The sequence below is a fragment of the Bos taurus genome, chromosome 18 (genome assembly GCF_002263795.3).
Source record: "Bos taurus isolate L1 Dominette 01449 registration number 42190680 breed Hereford chromosome 18, ARS-UCD2.0, whole genome shotgun sequence".
NCBI lineage: Eukaryota > Metazoa > Chordata > Mammalia > Artiodactyla > Bovidae > Bos > Bos taurus.
In genome coordinates, this window is record NC_037345.1 from 12,405,123 (window position 1) to 12,423,640 (window position 18,518).

The 18,518-nt window shown below is 49.8% G+C and overlaps 1 long non-coding RNA gene across 1 annotated transcript; it reads right to left on the reverse strand.

Annotated features, from left to right (window-relative positions):
- Positions 1 to 13,849, reverse strand: LOC112442268 (uncharacterized). Its single transcript, XR_003030306.2, has 3 exons — positions 12,781 to 13,849; positions 11,228 to 11,307; positions 1 to 3,052 (listed from the first exon to the last, which is right to left on the reverse strand). It is a non-coding gene; the product is annotated as an uncharacterized lncRNA (long non-coding RNA).
- Positions 13,850 to 18,518: the final 4,669 nt, after the last annotated feature.

Genomic DNA, 18,518 nt, shown 5'->3' on the forward strand with positions numbered 1-18,518 from the left:
GCGACTGGTCACACAGCTGGTCCATGGCGCAGAGCTGGCCGAGGGGGCCAAGCCCAGGCTGAACACCCAGCCCATGCGCCTTGGAGCAGCGGTGCCTTCGGGGTGCAGGCGGCTGGGGAGCCCGCCCTATCTGATCTGGAAATCTGGCTGCGCAGCTCGTTAGCAAGTTATTCAGCCTCCTGGAGCCTCGGATTTCTTACCCCTCAAGTGGGGGTGATGACATCAAGGCGGTGGTGAGGATGGAGTGGGGTGAGGTCATTTATCTGCAGTGACTGGCACCACGTCACCATCAGCACCGTGGGCAGGCATGGCGGGTCCCCGGGCCAGACCAACGCCAACAGCCTCACTTGGAGAAACTCAAGCAGTCCCTCCAACCTCATTCGGATGGGAGCCATTAGCATCCTTGTTTTATAGGTGAGCCAGCTGGGCCACAGGGTCCCCGGCAGCTTGCTCCGCGCGGCATGATGGCTCTGCGCGGTGGAGCTGGGGGGCGGGCCGGCTTCCCTCCTCTCAGCGCTCTCCCATCCGCCTCTTGGACGGGTCCTCTGTGGGCAGGGTGGATGCGGTGACCCTGCAGACAGCGTGACATGAAAGCTGAGAACTGGGGCTTATTCTGGGAGCAGGGGACCACCGATGGATGTGTTTCTGCACCTCTCCCAGGACACCATCCTTGAGGATGCTTGATGTCAGTCGTGCTCCAGAATGGTTCCTGGTGGTGCTCTGAGATGCAGCCTGAGTGTGACCTGGGGATCGGGAACCTCAGCTCCCACACCCCGGCGTCACTGCTGCGTGTCTCGACAGGTGACCCCAGGGGCCCTGGGCCCTCAGCCCTGTCTCCTCACAAGTAATAGAAGGAGTTCTCTGGGGCTGGTTGAGGGCTGCTCCGCTGTCTCATGCCTGGGGTCTGCTCAGAGGGACCCCCACGTATCCGCCTGGCCACAGGCCTCCCTCTGGAGGGACCTCCTTACAGAACACGCACTGGGGTTTTGTCCCGAGCCTGTGGCAGGCCCATCTCAGTGCAGAGCCCAGATTGCACTACTTTCTTTAGCTGAGAGCCATCTGAGTTCCTCCAAAGGGGGCTTTGGCGGAGGTTGGGAGGGAGACTTGGAGGACATCTCTAATCGGAGGTGGGAACCTGAACTGGCAACCTACTCCAGTGTCCTTGTCTGGAAATTCAATGGACATAGGAGCCTGGTGATCTGCGGTTCATGGAATCACAAAGTCACACAACAGCACGCACACCCGAACAGAATGCCTTTTGTGATTTCTCTTAATTTCCTGTCATGCAGTTAACAAGAAGAGCGAGTGGCCACACGGACCAGAATCCCTTTATGGAGCCGTCCACTGGAGCTCTCTGCTCACAGAGTTTTGGCGTATGGAGGGGGGGCCTTTGCTCACCAGGGGAGGGGACGCTAACAGCTGCCCTGCGTGGTGTCCCCAACTTGTGCAGCGGGTCCTTCTCGAGACCCGCCATTATCACAGGATGAATTCAGCTGCATGTTGGGTTTGCCAGCCATCTTGCACTGTTTTTAAAATGCTTGGGGTCTGATAAAACCAAAAAAGATATTTGCCAAGCTCCATTCCCCTTCATTTTTTAAACCCATGCGGATTTTAAGGGGAATTTAATCCATATGTTTCTGATTCATTTGCTCTTAACTCATCAAAACCTTGTTTCGAAAAAGCTATTTGATGTCCAAGGAACTTTTGGAGCTGGGTTTTAAATCTTTTAAAGTCCTCCCTTCCTGGCTTTGAAATGAGATGTTGCCGTTTGCCAAGCATAAATGAGTTCCCTAGCTGAAAAAAAGTTCATGTTTGGTTCACAATTAGAGAACTGTGAATTCTCAGTGGGCTGTGAAACAGGCAAAACCTGCCCCCTTTGAAGACCCGTCAGGACCCCCTTCCCCAAATCCAGGACCGGGCCCCCCCCACCTCTGTGTCCAGGAGCGCATGCTGTTGGCCGGGCGATGGACAAGAATGATGCATCTTTTTACTTCAGCACCTGGAAGATGGTTTTAAGGACCGGTCTCCACACATTTAGGAGAATGGAACTTAGGAGGGCCTTCCGACATGTTTGTAAAGGCTGAATTATTTCAAACTTTTTATCCTGGAACCTTTAAAACACACAGAAGAGTAGAGAATGTCTGCATGTCCTACTCACCAGACTTCAGCAGTTATCAGTTCCATATCAACTTTACCTCTGAGATGAAGGCTTGATTTTGTATCATTTCATTCTTCTATATTTCTGCCCATAGCTCTAAAACATGAGGAAAGACTCTTTAAAGGTGTCCAATACCCTGATTACAAATTGGTAATAAATTCCTCAATGTCATAAAAATCCTGAGTCATTTCCCCCCATTTTTTCATAATTTTTAAAAACTGGGTTCTTTGAATCGGGATTTAAACAAAGCTATACATTGGGTGGCTTTTAGTCCTTTGATTTCTTTTTTTTCTTTTGGCAATTTATCTGTTGAAGAAACATCATTTATCATGTGGGATTTCCCACATTTTGGATTTTGATGATCACATTCTTATAGTTAACAAGTTTCTCTTCCCCCCAAAAATGCAATTTCTTAGGGTTTATGTATCTTCTTAAAAATGTCATGGAGTCAATTCTAGTAAAACAATTTATTTTACATTTTGATAGCCTTAATATTTCCTTTTTGTACCTTAAAATATCCCCTGTGGCCCTATGTTTAACTCCATTCTCTTAGTATTAATTGCCCCTCCCATCTCTCTCTCCCTCCCTGCCTCCCCACATAGGCTTTTTTACTTGGCACCACAGTAACAAGATATCAAATGCTGCAGTGGCAGGACCTTGTTCCATCATGTACTAAGACCCAGAAGGAATGAGGGGGCAGGAAAAAGCAGAGACATTCTGAAAATGAACACACAACCATAATAAACATGCTTTCCCATATTTGATTTTGAGTGTTACATATCATGAGTCACCCAGTGAGAAAGTGAGAAATGCCCCTTCCTATTCTCCTCCACTCCATCCAAAGGCATCAAGGTCGGCTGTCTTTCACTCCCTCTGACACCTGCGGATCTTCTCCTGTAAGGAAAGCAGACCAAGGCCTGGGCGTGGAGGTGGAGCTGTGGGCAGGTAACATTGTCTAGCTAGGGCTGAGTAACACTGTTTTCCCTTTCTTTATCTGCTTTTGGTTACAATCTACCTATCAAAGAGGTACTGATAGTCCATTGTCAGCAATTCTTCAAAGTTCACTTTTAAAAATTATTAAAGTAAAAACCAGAGTCAACCTAAAGGAAAATATTAATGAGATCATGGAGAGGTGGTTTGTGCTTTGGTAAACCTCACACTCGGAGAAGGCAATGGCAACCCACTCCAGTACTCTTGCCTGGAAAATCCCATGGACAGAGGAGCCTGGTAGGCTGCAGTCCATGGGGTCACTAAGAGTCGGACGCGACTGAGCGACTTCACTTTCACTTTCCACTTTCATGCCTTGGAGAAGGAAATGGCAACCCACTCCAGTGTTCTTGCCTGGAGAATCCCAGGGACAGGGGAGCCTGGTGGGCTGCCGTCTATGGGGTCACACAGAGTCGGACACGACTGAAGCGACTTAGAAGAAGAAGAAGAAGAAGAAACCTCACACTTCCCTGCTGGCTGATGCTTTGGCAAGCAGGGGAGGAGGGAGACTGGGAGAGGCAGCAAGAAAGTCCGGGTCCTTCTCCTCCTCTTCTTCATAATCTAAGCAGTGAGTGCAGACAGGCACTTCACCTCCTCGAAGTCCGTCTCCCCTGTTGAGTGGGACGTAATCCCTGCCCTGAACCCCCTCCTCCTCTCTCAGGGTTTTGATAGAGGAACAAAGAGATGAGGACTGTGATGCCTTGTAAACAATAATTATTACGCATAGTCTAATTGTCTCTCTTTTTTTTTTTAAAGATGGATTCTCTTTTATTCAAAAACTACAACTATTCAAGTGTAGTTGAGGGAGACAGACAACAAACACATAAATAAATAAGTGAATGAGACAAGTAACTGCTATAAAGAAAACAGGATGACATTATAGAAAGTCATTGAGTTTGGAGTAGTTGTTTAATTGGTTAATGGTTTTCTGGATTTTTAAAATTCTTTTTTGGCCAGCCTGGTCAGAAAAAATCTTTGTGAAAACGGCCTTTGCATGATTTAAATGATGAGAGTAATACAAAGTTCTAGAGGAACAGCAAAAACAACAAGGAACAGCAGGAGTATAAACATTTGTGATGGGAGCAAAGCCTGACATGTCAGGAGCAAAAAGGCCAATGTAGCCAGAACATAGTGAACACTAAGTGGAGAGGCAGTTTGGGCAAAATGCTGAAGTGTCTTGTGAGCCAGGTTTGGAAATTAGGATGTAGTCTAGCTATAATGAAACCATTTGAAGATTTGGGCAAGGATGATGTGTGACTCCATCAAAGCTTTACAAAGATCTGTCTGGCCACTTCACAGTGAAGGGGTTCTAGTGGACAGAACTGAAAGGACATCAATTAGGAGGTGACTGTGATAATGCAGATAAGAAATTATGGTAGCTCTGTCTAGGATAGTACTCTGGAGATGGTTAAGTGGTCAGATTTGCGATCCATTTGGAGGTGGAACCTTGCTGATGAAAAGAATTTGTGGTGAGAGGGGTAGATAAGGATATAAGAAGAAATTAAAGAGAATTTCCAAAGATTACATTTGACTAACAAGATGGCTGGTAGCATAATTTCCTCATATGGAAAAAATCTGAGGAACAGATGTAAGAATTATAAGTTTGATCTTAGCAATGAACAGTTGGAGATGCCTATTAGATAATGAAGTGTAGGCATTTGAATACATGATATGCTCAGGAATATAGAGATATAAAACCACTCTATAGATGATATTTAAAAATAAGCGATTGGTCGAGGTAACCAATTGAGAGTATACATACAGAAGAGATGAGAACCCAGAGTTAAGTCTAGGACACTTTAATATTTATAGTTTAAGTATGGAAGAGAGGATCCCACAGAAGATCCTCAGGATGAATAGCCAGAGTTAAGAAGGAAACCAATTGCAGGAAGAATAAAAGAGGAAGGGAGGCGTCAATTGTATCAAACGCTAGTTGAAGGTCAAGTATGATGGGAACAGAAAACTGAGCAAGATCTAGGACATTCATGGGAGTTTGATAAGGGCTATTTCAATAATGCATTATCTGTTGTCTCATTGGAGTGGTTGAGGAAAGAGCAGAGATTAGCAAAAGAGGAGAACAAGTACAGAGGGTTCCTTCAAGGAGTTTAGGTGCAGAATGAACAGCAAAAAGGTAGCAGTAACTGCATGGGGGTATGGTGTTAGGAAAGCTGGGATGACCCAGAGGGATGGGATGGAGAGGGAAGTGGGAGGGAGGCTCAGGATGGGGAACACATATACACTCATGGCGGATTCAAGTCAATGTATGGCAAAACCAATACAATATTGTAAAGTAAAATAAATTAATTAAAAATTTAAAAAAAGATTTTGTTAAGAATAATGTTAAAGCGTATTTACAAGTTGATAGAAATGATGTAATAGAAACAAAAGAATGATGCAGGAGAGAAGGAAAATAATTACAAGAGGACATGAGGCGATGGGATGCAGAGCACAAGTGGAGGAAGTGGCTGTAGAAATACAAGGATGCTTCTCACATTTTCAACTAACTGCTTTAATTTTCTCTACGAGGCATGAAGAGTCATCACCTGAGAGAGAATACAGGATAATGGAGATTTGAGGAGATCAGAGAAAGTGTGAGAGAGAAATAAGTCCTCTTAGAAAATGGGAAAGTGAATACACGAGGTCAGCGTCATAGAATCCTCTGGCAGTGTGGACTCCCCGTCTTTCACATGTATAACTTTAATTGTCTCTTTTGCAGCCCTCCAGACACCATTTCTTCCCTCTGAGTCTTCTCCTTCTTCAACAGTCTTTACCCTTCTTGATGCCCCTACTAACTCATCATCCTTCTGTAGCTATAACAGGAGGTAACAACAGGTGCTTGGGGAGAGACTAAAAAGAAAACCACAAATCTTTGTTGGAGGGACCAGAAAAAACTGGAGCTAGCAACCTGGGATTCCTCCAGGGGTTGCAGGTGGATCGGGTTCCACCTCTGGGACACAATGATTGGGCCCAGCCTCAGACACATGATTCCTGTTGGACCAATGAGAGTCCACCACAGGGTTTTAATCACTGAGGAGGAAGTGCTGTCTTCTTGAGAAACATGGGAGCCTGGAGATGCCTGTGGCTGTGGTTCCTGCCTTCGGTGGGTTGAGGGAGCTGACCCAAAAGTCACCCAGGGAGAAGTTTCTCCCTTTTCAGTTCTCTCCACACCATCTGACTGTATCAAGGAGGACAGTGTCAGTTTGGTGGTTTCTTTTTTCTTGGATGGAGAAGGGAATGGCAGCTCACTCCAATATTCTTGCCTGGATAATCCCATGGACAGCGGAGCCTGGCGGGCTTCAGTCCACAGGGTCACAAAGAGTCGGACCGCGTGACTGACACACACTTTTTCTTAGAAGAAAAAAGAGAAGATGGGGGATAAGGTGGGCAGAGAACAGTACTTGAGTCTCTGAGGCTCCCCCTGCCCCAGACATCTGATTAGAGGAGCTGATCAATTCTTAAGCCAATTTACTTAAGCCAGGGTGTGTTGTGTTTTTGTCATCTTCAAACAAAAGAGTCCTAATGAAATACATCTGTTAAAATTACATTTAAAGGCATGTATTGGATGGTGACTGCAGCCATGAAATAAAAATACGCTTGCTCATTGGAAGAAAAGCTATGACAAACCTAGATAGCATATTAAAAAGTAGAGACCTCACTTTGCCAACAAAGCTCTGTATAGTCAAAGCTATGGTTTTTCCAGTAGTCATTATGGATGTGAGTGAAAGTGAAAGTCACTCAGTCGTGTCAGACTCTTGGCGATCTTATGGACTATACAGTCCATGGAATTCTCCAAGTCAGAATACTGGAGTGGGTATCTGTTCCCGTCTCCAGGGGACCTTCGCAACCCAGGGATCGAACCCAGGTCTCCTGAATTGCAGGAGGATTCTTTACCAGCTGAGCCACAAGAGAAGCCCATATGGATGTGAGTTGGACCATAATGAAGGCTAAGCACCAAAGAATTGCTGCTTTCGAGCCATGATGCTGGAGAAGCCTCTTGAGAGTCCTTTGGACAGCAAGAAGATCAAACCAGTCAATCCTAAAGGAAATCAACCTTGAATATTCATTGGAAGGACTGATGCTGAAGCTGAAGCTCCAGTACTTTGGCCACTTGATGAGAAGAGTTGACTCATTGGAAAAGACCCTGATGCTGGGAAAGACTGAAGGCAGGAGAAGGGGGTGGCAGAGGATGAAATGGCTGGATGGCATCACCAACTCAATGGACATGAATTTGAGCAAACTCCGGGAGATGGTGAAGGACAGAGAAGCCTGGCGTGCTGCAGCCCATGGGGTCCAAAAGAGTCAGACACGACTTAATGACTGAAAAAGAACAACAACGTACGTAGGTACAAGATCCATAACATTTTAGACACGTGGACACTCTCTGGATCACCTCTGGGGCTATGATTTGGAATATTTCTATCACCAGACAGTCAGTACTCTCCCACCCTAGAGGTAACTGACGCTTTGACTTCTGTCCTCATCAGTTAGCTTTATCTGTTCTCGACTGTCGTGTAGATGGACCTACACAGCATGTCTGCCTTCTTTCTCTTGTGTTATGATGGAAGCTCACCCACGTGGTTGTGTGTCACAGTGGCTGGTCTGTCTTCACTGCCAAGTAATATTCTCCTAGATGAAGAGACCACAGCCTCTTCATTCTCTGCTGGCAGGAGCCTGAGCTGTTGGCAGTTCCTGACTATTGGGAGTAACGCTGCTATAAGTGGGCTTGCACATGCCTTCTTGTAGAACAGAACCCTCTATTAGACTGGGGACACTCCAGAAAAGGAACTGCTGCTTATGGGTTCTGTGTCCTTTGAGGTTCATCCTGCCAGACAGTATCCCAGTGAGACAGAACTCTTGTTCCTCCATGTCTTGCTCTTTTCAGAGGGGGTGCGTTTACACTCGCTTCCTCCTCCTCCTTTCCCAGTACATGGCGAGCCCCTGGTATGCAACAGGTATTCAGCTAACTCAGCTCACTTTTGGAGAATGAATACTGATCAATCCCGGTTCCCATCACCCTGCCATCCCAGTCACCGCCAGCGCCCTGATCCCTGTCACAAGGGACGTTCAAGCACCGCCCGTCATGAACCTGATCTCTAATCTCCATGGAGCCCTGAAGGGTTGGCAGATGATGAAGCTGAGGCCCAGTGAGCTACTCACTCTGTCCCAAGATTCCTAAGTGGGGCTGGGAGGCAGGTCTGCCCAAGGCCCGTGGGCTGTCACCACACTGCCTCCTCCGAACACCTCCTCCACCTCTGGTGCCTCTGCAGCCTGTCTCCCAGATGGCTCCGTGCTTGTCTGTTCCCGTGGAATGGTTTTCAGGGTCCAGAGAATTTCTAGACAGCTCGGCTTCCCCCGGGATGTCTCTAGGGGCTACCGTCTGTTTATAAATGCCCCCTGGGCCTTTTCCTTTACTGGCCTTTATTGACAAATAAATGGCTGACTCACAAGAGTAAAAATATACTTCTGCTTTAGAGTTGTGTAGAGTTATTAAAAGTTTGTTGTGTCTACTCAGATGGTACAGCCACTGCCCGAAGACAAGGCAGCTGATCTGACTGCAGGACAGACACAGATAAACGTTCCCTCTCCTGACTCAGTCACGGCCATATGTTGGAGGTCACAGCAACAAGGCCAGCGAGGTCCTAGGGTCGGGCCCCGCTGGGGTTTGGGTGGAGTGGCAGAGCGCTGGGTCTGGAGCTGGGGACCTGGGTCAATGCCACAGCTCTTGTCATTTCCCAGCTGTGTGACCCTGGCCGAGTCCCCGCCGCCCCAGTTGGAAAGTGGGAATCACACAGCTTGCCTCTGGGGTTGGTAGGAGGAGTAAGCAGTTTCAAACAGTGCCAGAGTAACCATTAGAGGTACGAAGGGTGGGCCTTATAAGAGCTGGGAGAGGAAGGCTGTGGCCAGGAACGCCCTCAGGCAGGGCTTGGGAGCTTGCCCTGGGAAGCTGTTGTGTGTTTAGGCAGGGTGAGGGCTCAAGGGCAGGGCGCTGGCGGCCTCTGCTGCAGTAGAGGTGGTCGCTGCCCACCAGAAAGCTGCTCAACCCGAGGCTGGAGAAGAGCCCAGCCTCTTAGTCCAGACCCCCTCGCAGTCGGGTGCCCTCCTGCCATGAACTTCCACAGTGCTTCAGCTCCCTCAGTGGGCAAGCACCTGATGCTTTGAAAGAGAGATGGGATTTTCCATGCAAGTGAAGTGAAAGCCGCTCAGTCGTGTCCAACTCTTTGCGACCCCATGGATTACACAGTCCATGGAATTCTCCAGGCCAGGATAATAGAATACTGGAGTGGGTGGCCGTTCCCTTCTCCAGGGGTCTCCCCAACCCAGGGATCAAACCCAGGTCCCCCTCATTGCAGGCGGATTCTTTACGAGCTGAGCCACCAGGGAAGCCCTACCATGCAAGGAAAATGATAAATACTGAAGTCAGGAAAAGACCGCAGATACACTTATCCACAAGCCGGCAAATATGGGCTAACTTCTCAGGCCTTTCCACCCAGTCTGCTCCTCCCCGGCCTCTGGGCCTCCACTGGGCCCTGCAGGCTGCACCGCCAGCTCCAAGTTGGCACAAGCGAGCGCTCCTCTCCGCCTCCCAGCCCTGGTTCCCAGAAGCTCACCCACCAGGCTGCATTCAAGCGATGGGCTTTGGCAACTGTGGTGAGACGGCATCTACATTTCTGAGACGGAAAAGGCTAAAATGATATGTTTTGGCCCCGTCTCTAACCTTTGGAAGGGTGCCCAGCTTCCGACAGTCTCTGACGCTGTTTTGGGGGAGGAAACCTTATGTTGAGGAAAAACACATTGCTTTCCTTCAAGGCTGTTATTTGCTGTTTTTGAAACTCTTGTTGCAGGGGCCACAGACACTGTGTCCCATCGTGTGCCTCGCCACCTCCGAGCGGGGCATCCCCTGGACTCCCAGGTGGGCACAGCCTGGATATTAGTTTCCAGAAAGGCTTAAGGAAGAAAAAGTCTTCTAAGAAAGAATTACTCCTCTGCCCCAAAAACTCACGGTTCCTTCCAAGAAAATGTGCTCCCACCAAGACTGGAAAAAAAATTACCCAGTAAAGTCCTCTTATCAGGAAGGGATTTATCCCTCAGTGACCAACCCAGAGAAAACAGATATGCTCCGTGGTTCACAGGACGAGCCCTGGCTTCCATCTCTTGGCTCTTACAGACGTTGTCATCAACGCCCCCTTTAAAGTCCTACCAAGAATCTATGCATCTGAATTAGATGCAAAATATATGCCTTAACTTGGGAATGGAAGTGTGAAAGTGTTAGTTGAGTGGTGTCTGACTCTTGGCGACCCGATGGACTGTGGCCAGCCAGGCTCCTCTGTCCATGAAATTCTCCAGGCAAGAACACTGGAGTGGGTTGCCATGCCCTCCTCCAGGGGATCTTCCCTACCCAGGGATGGAACCCATGTCTCCTGTGTTGGCAGGCGGATTCTTTACCACTGAGCCACCTGGGAATAATAATAATTAAAAGAAACCAAGCACTGTGCTATTTAAAAGGCAGGTGGTTGAATCCATTGAAAAATCAATTCTAATGGGTTATTTACAGGAATAACTACTTATTTGTTTTTCTTTTACCATTCTTAATGGTTCTTTGTTTGTGTGGGGTTTTAATGACTTAAAATTGTTTCCTAGACTAGTTTCGTACTTGACATGAAAATAAACATTTTTGATTTGGACTTACTAGATGACTCAAATGAGGGGAGGGAAGTGACACTTGGCCTCGTCGGGCCCTTGGCTAGTCTTGAATCACTATCTGAATCTGGGTTTCAGTTTCTGCACTTGTAACACAAGTGATTTGGGGACTTCCCTGGCGGCCCAGTGGTTAAGAATCTGCCTTGCGATGCGGGGCGCCTCAATTTGATCCCTGGTCAGGGAACTAAGATCCCACAGCCATTTTGAGCCCAGATGCCTTAGAAGTCAATGCAGACAGGCAGCTTCCATCAGTTCTAGAGTAAACATTTAGCCAAGATGCAATAGTACTTCAAATCTCAAAAGATGTGAGAGTGACCTGAAACCCAGGGCGTGGGCATTGAGTCCATCTGGCAGAAAGGTGCCCTTCCTCTTGCAGGGACCCACCTCAGCTCCAGACCGGCCATTTCAGCTCAGGCATCACAGTGGTTCCGGGTAGAAAGGGCCTTTCTTGGGGTCCTCTGTCGCTGGAACAAGGTAGTTTGGGAAGATTTTGGTCATTCTGAGGTTGAGGTCATGGGTGGAAGGAGATCGTGGGAGTCAGGGCTCTGTCCAGGCGGGTTGGGGGACAGGCCTGGGGGAGGCGTCAGTGATGGGCCAGAGTCAGGCCGAGCTCAGGCCATTTGCGGTGGTCAGCCCCCATTGGGGAACCAGTGGTATCGCCAGCCTGCTTTGCACGCCAGGCACAGAGACAGGGGCGGCTGGAGATGGAGACATGGGGAGAGACACTGGGACACACACTGACACGTGAAGAGGAAACGGCAGCTGCAGACCCGGAGCGCCTGCATGTCGTGAGTCCAACCAGGAAGCCAGTAAACGGTAAGACGCTCGCTGCCCTCGAGGTGGAGGAATAGAGTGAGTGGCTGACTGATGCTCCTCCTAGAAGGACAGTGGGGCTGGGGCCCGGGGGCTCTCCCGCTAGCCCCCGTGGGATGGAGACCGAGCTGCCCCCGAGCCCACCACACACAGCCCTCCTCGCCCCACTCCCGCTCTGCACGGCCGCACCTCCCAGCTCACTGCCCTGACAGGAGCTGCACCTGTTCTCAGGCTCCCTGACACAGGCCGTCCAGGATAATGTTCTGCTATGACGGAAGCTTCTAGAACCTCACTATCCCAGGTGGTGGCCACGTGTGGCTCCTAAGAGTATTGCCACGGGGCTGGAGTAACTGAGGAACTGAATCTTCAATGTCATCAGGTTTCAATGACTTAAATGTAAACAGCCACACGTGGCCGCTGTGGGGGTGGGGGCGCGCTGTGTCTGCTGCTTGGTGGGACCTTTGCCCACAAGCCCCTGCCTTGTTCATCTATCTCTCTATACCGAGGAGAGTGACTGGCGGATAACAAACCTGCATTGCACGAAGATCTTGTTTTGTTTTTCTCTCTTCTGCTACTTATTTTTGGTGGGGGGGGGGGGTGGATCTTGGAGATCCAAGAACTAAGTGGAAGTCACTCTCTCCTCAGCAGATAGACAAACAATTCATGAAGGAGCTCGACTGGCCAGGCCTGGCCATGGGTCTGCTCTCTGGAGAGAACCATTTTCACACCTAAAAAAATGAGTAATTCTTCAATATAATCAAGTATCCAATTATGGCTCAAACTATCCCAATCGCCATATACACATATGTCCATATAATCTGTTATCCCCATCTAGTTACCCTATTATCTATTATCTACCCATCATCTTTCTATCTATCCGCTATCTATCTACTGTCTATCATCCATCCATCTGTACATCCATCATCCACCTCTGTCTCTGTGATCTGTTCATCCATTGTCTATCTGCATCCATGCATCCGAGTCAGGGTGCGTGAGGGCCCACACGCACGTTTGGCATCTGGACCCCTGCTCTTCCCTGCCTGGCCGATTCTCTCATCACCTGGTTGGTGACATAGAATCGGGGCCTCCCTGCAGGTCCAGTGCTGCTTCCTACTTGAGCTCACCTGGGAAGTGACGACTTCTCAGCCCCCAGCTGCGTCTGGCCAGCTCCAAGGCTGACGGCTGTCAGGCCCGCCCTCATATCTCCCCATTGGTCACCCACGATGTGCTCGCCGAGCGTGGAGCGTGGAGCTGGCAGCCGCACAATCTGATACAGCTCCGTCTCGGGCAGATTTCAGCACTCTGTCATCCTCCCAGTCCTGGCGCCAATGTGTGGCCCAGCCCACCGCCAAACGGAGCTGTCAGGCCCCATGGCGGAGTCTCGCATGCTCGGACACGGCCAGGCCATGTCTAGACAATCCCCAGCACCCAAGCAAACACCCTGGGTCTGGTCAGACTGGATTGAGCCCGGCTTCCTAGAGACCCGCAGCCGTCGGGGCTCTGACAACCCTGGGTGCTGTTTTCAGGGCCCATGGCTCCAGAAGGCGGCCCTTTCCTGCTGAGTCTGGAAGCCTGGGGGCGGTGCTGTCACAGCCGAAACAGATTTCCATTGGCAGCATTTGGGTGTTATCTGAAATGTTGAAAACCGTTTTCTTTTTAATTTCTCCATTTTTCAACCTGACCCTGCAGTCCTCATTTCTTAACACCTATCACATTCAAGCTGGTACAATAAAAATAATATTTATCATGCACACATAACGCCTGTTTTCATCCTTACAATGATCTTAGAGGGATCCTTATCATTCCTGTTTTACACAGATGAAGAAAGGAGCCCAGAGAGATTAAGTCATTTGCGCCAAGGCCACGCAGCAGGGACTGGGCTTCAGCCTACGTCTTTCCAAGGTTCCAAAGGTTGGAAGCAACTGATTGTCCAACAGACCTGTTTCTTCCTGGATGGCAAGGCCATGGGATACCAGGGGCAGGAGAAGGGCAGAGCTGAGGGCAGAGTCTGGTAGGACCCCCAAGGATGCTATGGGGACAAGGACCGTCTTCCACGAGGCCCATGGGCCCTGTCCCAGAGTGGTCCTCCTGTTTCACTGATTCCTCTCTCCCCCTCTCCAGAATGAACTCCAGCTACTGTATCAATAGCACTTTTCCAGGATGCTTCCTCGTGCATGGCAGTCCAGGTGAATAAAAGCTGGGAGTCACGTGCCCACTAGACCACCTGGCCAAGTCTGAGTCCCATTCAAGGCCCCCAGGACACAACACCATCCCTATGTTACAGATACAGAAACTGAGGTTCGGAGAACAAAGGAATTCATCCCCGGCCCCACGGCCGCGGGGTTCAGAGCCGGGTGTTTGCAGCCCTGGACCCAAGCACATTAGGATCAGGGGCAGAGCTTTCGAAAAATACAGGATGCCTCTGGGTCCCGGAAACTCACATTCAATCCATGTGAGCTGGGTCCAAAGCTCCTCAGGTGACGACTGTGTTCAACCAGGGTGTAAAACTTGATGTTCCAAGTGGGGTCCCTGGATAAGCAGTACCACCCGGGAGCTTATAAAATGCAGAGTCTCAGGCTCTACCCAGACCCCATTGTTTGGAAAACAGTATTTTTTCCTATCACCTTGGGCACTGGAATCACACCTAGCCAGGCCCACACTGCCCACATACAGCATCCCCAGTTCTGAGTTGGCTGCGACCTGTGCACTGGGGTGGTTAAAACCCTGCAGGCAGCTCCAAGGAGCTGAGAAGTCTAGTCCAGAATCTCTGCTGAGTTTGACTTCTGAGAATGGGCTGGTTCTTAGCATATCTCTTTGGGGTGAAGGACTCTTTCTTCAGTGTAAATAACATTTGTATTTATTGATGAACAAATGAAAAAAGTCACAACAAAAAGGCGACTCTCCCTTCTCAGGGCTGTTGTCCTGAACTTGGCTTCATTAGCTACAGGGCGTCCCTATATATCCTCTGCTCCTGGTCACCTTGACAAGAACAAGGGCTTGACCACAAGATTCAAATTTAAGGAAATGACGGTTTAGCAGTAAGAAAATGTTAACTTTGGGGAACATGCCTTACATCTCAGCCTGGCATAGCCAGAACCATGTTCCTGCGACCCCCAATACAGTCTGCTGCAAATGGTATCATTCCATTCTTTTTATGGCTAAGCAGTGTTCCCTTATATACGCCACATCTTCTATATCTATTCTTCTGCCAGTGGATATTTAGGTTGCTCCCATGTCTTGGCTATTGTGGATAGTGCTGCTGTGAGCGTAGCAATGTACGAATCTTTTTGAATTAGACTTTTGTCCAGATGTATGCCCAGGAGTGGGACTGCTGGATCGTACGGTAGTTGGGGTTTTAGTGTTTGAGGACCCTCCAGCCTGTTTTCCATAGTGGCTGCACCAGTTTACATGCCCACCAACAGTACACTTGTTTGTTCTATTCTACTTCATTAAAGAAATACTGCTTATGAGCCACCCCACTGATTTTTATAATTTATTGGCCCCAAGTGTTCCAAAAATATGTGTGTGTCTCTCTCTCTATATAAAATGGAATATTACTTAGCCATAAAAAATGGAATAATGCCACTTGCAGCAACACAGATGGACCTAGAGATGATCATATTAAGTGAAGTAAGTCAGAAAGAGAAAGACCACTACCTCACGGTATCGCTTAACACGTGGAATCTAAACTATGGCACAAATGAACGTATCTACGGAGCAGAAACAGACGCCCGGACAGAGAGAACAGGCCTGTACCAAGGGGGAGGCGTGGGAGAGGGGCGGACTGGGAGTCTGGGTTAGTCGATGCAAACTATTACATGCAGAATGGAAAGCAGCGAGGCCGAACTGCACAGTACAGGGACCTTCCACATCTATGATAAGCCATAGTGGAAAAGATACGAACAAGAACATGGCTGCATAACCGAATCAAATTGCTATAAGCAGAAATTAACACAACGCTGTAAATCAACTATCCTTCAATCAAAAAAAAAAAAAAAAGAATGGACAAGGCTAGAATAGCATAGAAAATTGCAGACCGTAGCAGGAACATGGCTCTGGCTATGCCAGGCTGAGCTGTAAATCATGTTTCTCATTGTGCCTGGGCTACAGACAGGTGATCCCGAGAGTGAGATGTGGTTCTGCTAAGCTGTGCTGGGGCCCTGGACTGGGAGAGCGATCAGGCTAAGTCCCCTGGAGGTGAAAGGTCAGCTAGCAGATTAATTAGTGGCTGGGGAGGGGGTGGTGAGCTGACTGCAGGTCTCCCCACCTCCACCACTACTGGGATCCCATGATTCTCCCCAAAGGGCAGTCTCCCCTCTTTGGAGGCCAGCCCATGGGTTATACGGGGGGCTGTGTGGTCCTCCGCTGGGGCATTTGTGTGACCACAGCCGTTGGTGACAGGGAATGCTATCCCAGGCCTCCGAAGGGTCCAGGGAGAGTCAGTTACAGAGCAGGAAAATTCCAGCCCCCAGGCTGCCCTCCAAAGCCTGGGGCCGAGAGGCTGGTCTGGGCAGGAGAAGCCAGAGAGCAAGCCTGCGTTCCCAGGCCGAGGTCCCCAGGGTGTCCGAGGCTTCTTTGATCTGAAACAGATCCCTCTGTGTCCCCAGCGGCACCCTGCTGAGCGTCTGTCCGCTCTGGGTTGGAAGCCGGACGTCTCGGCCTCATTTAAAGGCGTGGGGCCCTACTCCCCACGTCCGCTGCTCACTTCTGTAGAGGCTGTGCAGCTGGGGTTGGGGGCTGAGCGGGAGCCCCGTCCTGTGGTCCCGGGGACAGGCGCCTTCCCAGGGCCCCCAGGTCCTCTTGCCAGGGGATGTCAGCTTGCTGTGACCTTGCACAAAGCATCACTACATGTGGATAATATGTGCCTCTGGTGACATCTGAATTACTGCCTCCGGTCCAGGAGAAGCTCTGAGCGTCCTCGGGGCCTGATGGGCCCCCTTGTCTCCACTCACCCACGCCCTCCCGACTGCCTGTGCCCCCATGCCTTTCTGCCCTGACAAATGTCTTCGAGCATGCCGAGCTCAGGTGTTGTGACCTCTGTGTGATGCTGATGTGTGACAGGGCCCGGCCTGACAGGCAGGTGTGGGACAGGCAGACACCAGGCACCCGTGGGCCTGTGACCCTCGCAGCTGATGGGGGTGTTCCCCAGAAGCCGACTCTGGGAGAAGCATCTGAGTACACCCTTTCTTTGGTCATCACTGCCTCGTAAAAAATAGCCCCAAACTTAGCAGCTTCAGACAACGGCTGGCAGGCGCCCCTGTAGTCAGCAGTCACCCCTACCTGGCGGGGACCCGGGGACACGCAGCAAGGCCTCTGCAGCTCTTTAGTCTTCCTGCAACTCCGGCAAGCTGTGCTCTCACGGATTTGGAAAACACGTCTCCAATGAAGATTAGAGACTCTGGAGACAATAATTGTCAACAGACTGGGAGTCCGGGTCTTCACTTCACTGCTGACAGCTTTAACGGTGGCGCTTCTGCAAGATGAACTTCCATCGAGATAGACTGCAGATCTGTGTCTTCAGTGTCAGGGGGAGGGGGCTAGCCAGTCGTGCCTGGGGGTCAGAGCCCTGTTTGAAAAGTGGAGGGTGTTTTCCTTGATAGGAACTTTCGAGAGCAGAAGCCTTTTGCCCCTCCCTCTTCGGGCACACATCGGCCTCCAGCGGGCCTTCTGAGAGAAATGCACACTCAGGTTCTAGCGGGGAGAGGAGTCCACGGCCTCTGGGCGGGGTAGGGTTGACCGCGAGCTCAGCGTTTTCAAGGTGCATCACGGTGCCACCATACGACCCTCCACCTCTTCCCTTATCCAGGCTTCCCAGTGATTTCTGGGATCCACTTGTGAGGACAGAACCTGGGGGATCTTGAGGAAGGAGTGGGTCCATCCCCTTCTATACAGGTGCCTTGGAAGCATGTGGAATCACAGGGTGAGACTGAGCCCCAGGGGTGCCTCTTCCCACTAAGCATTTCCCAACTGACCCTCAGCACGTGTTATAAGAAGCCTGGCCTTTGGAGGAGGTGGTTTTCATCCTTAAGATGAAAATGCTGGTGTTTAACCCAAACAACTCTGGATCAATTATTTTTTCTTGTTTCTTACTCTCCTTTTCTCTCTTTTTGGGAAGAGGAAAGTTATTGATTGGATACACAGATGTGTTTAATGTTTTAAGTCAGTTCACAGTACATGTGGAGTCGACTAAATATCTCTGGGCAGTAACTAGCCCAGAGGTTGTTCATTACAGCTGTGAATGGGAGGCTGCCAGTGAGAAAGATTTTTAACATTGGGATGAAGGAGAGGAGTGGTGTGGGACATTTGCTGACTGTTTCCACATGATCCTTTAATATCAGCGAGAGTGCAGGGCTGGCTTCTAAGCTCTCTGGTGAAAACCCAGAGACGAGCTCCATCACCAGCCCCAAACTACTGTTAGATTCCTAGTTGTGAGTTATTAACTAGGCTTCTTCCTGCTCCTTCTCACTTCAGTCCTTTATTTGCAAGTACATAAACACCCACAACACAACGGTTGTTCCAGGTTTCACTGCCCAGGATTTCTGCACCAGTCCACCGCAGCCCTGCTCTTTGTATGCTGGGACACTGACCCCCTCCGTCTTCTGCCCAGACCGATGACTGTGGTGTGAGTCATGCTGTGTACCAGCAGAGGCTCAGACATGAAAGGTGATGCTGGGTCCACCTGGACCTCCGGGGACGCTCAGGCTTGGCGCCCAGCCACCATAAGCTGCCTGGAAGGACCACATGTGGGCGTCCTATTCCCAGCTCATCTGGGGTCCCCACCAGCATGGACTACTAGCGGGTGAGCCAGAGGACCTCCAGACGATTCTAACCTTCACCTGAGCAATCCTGGTGAGAACCACAA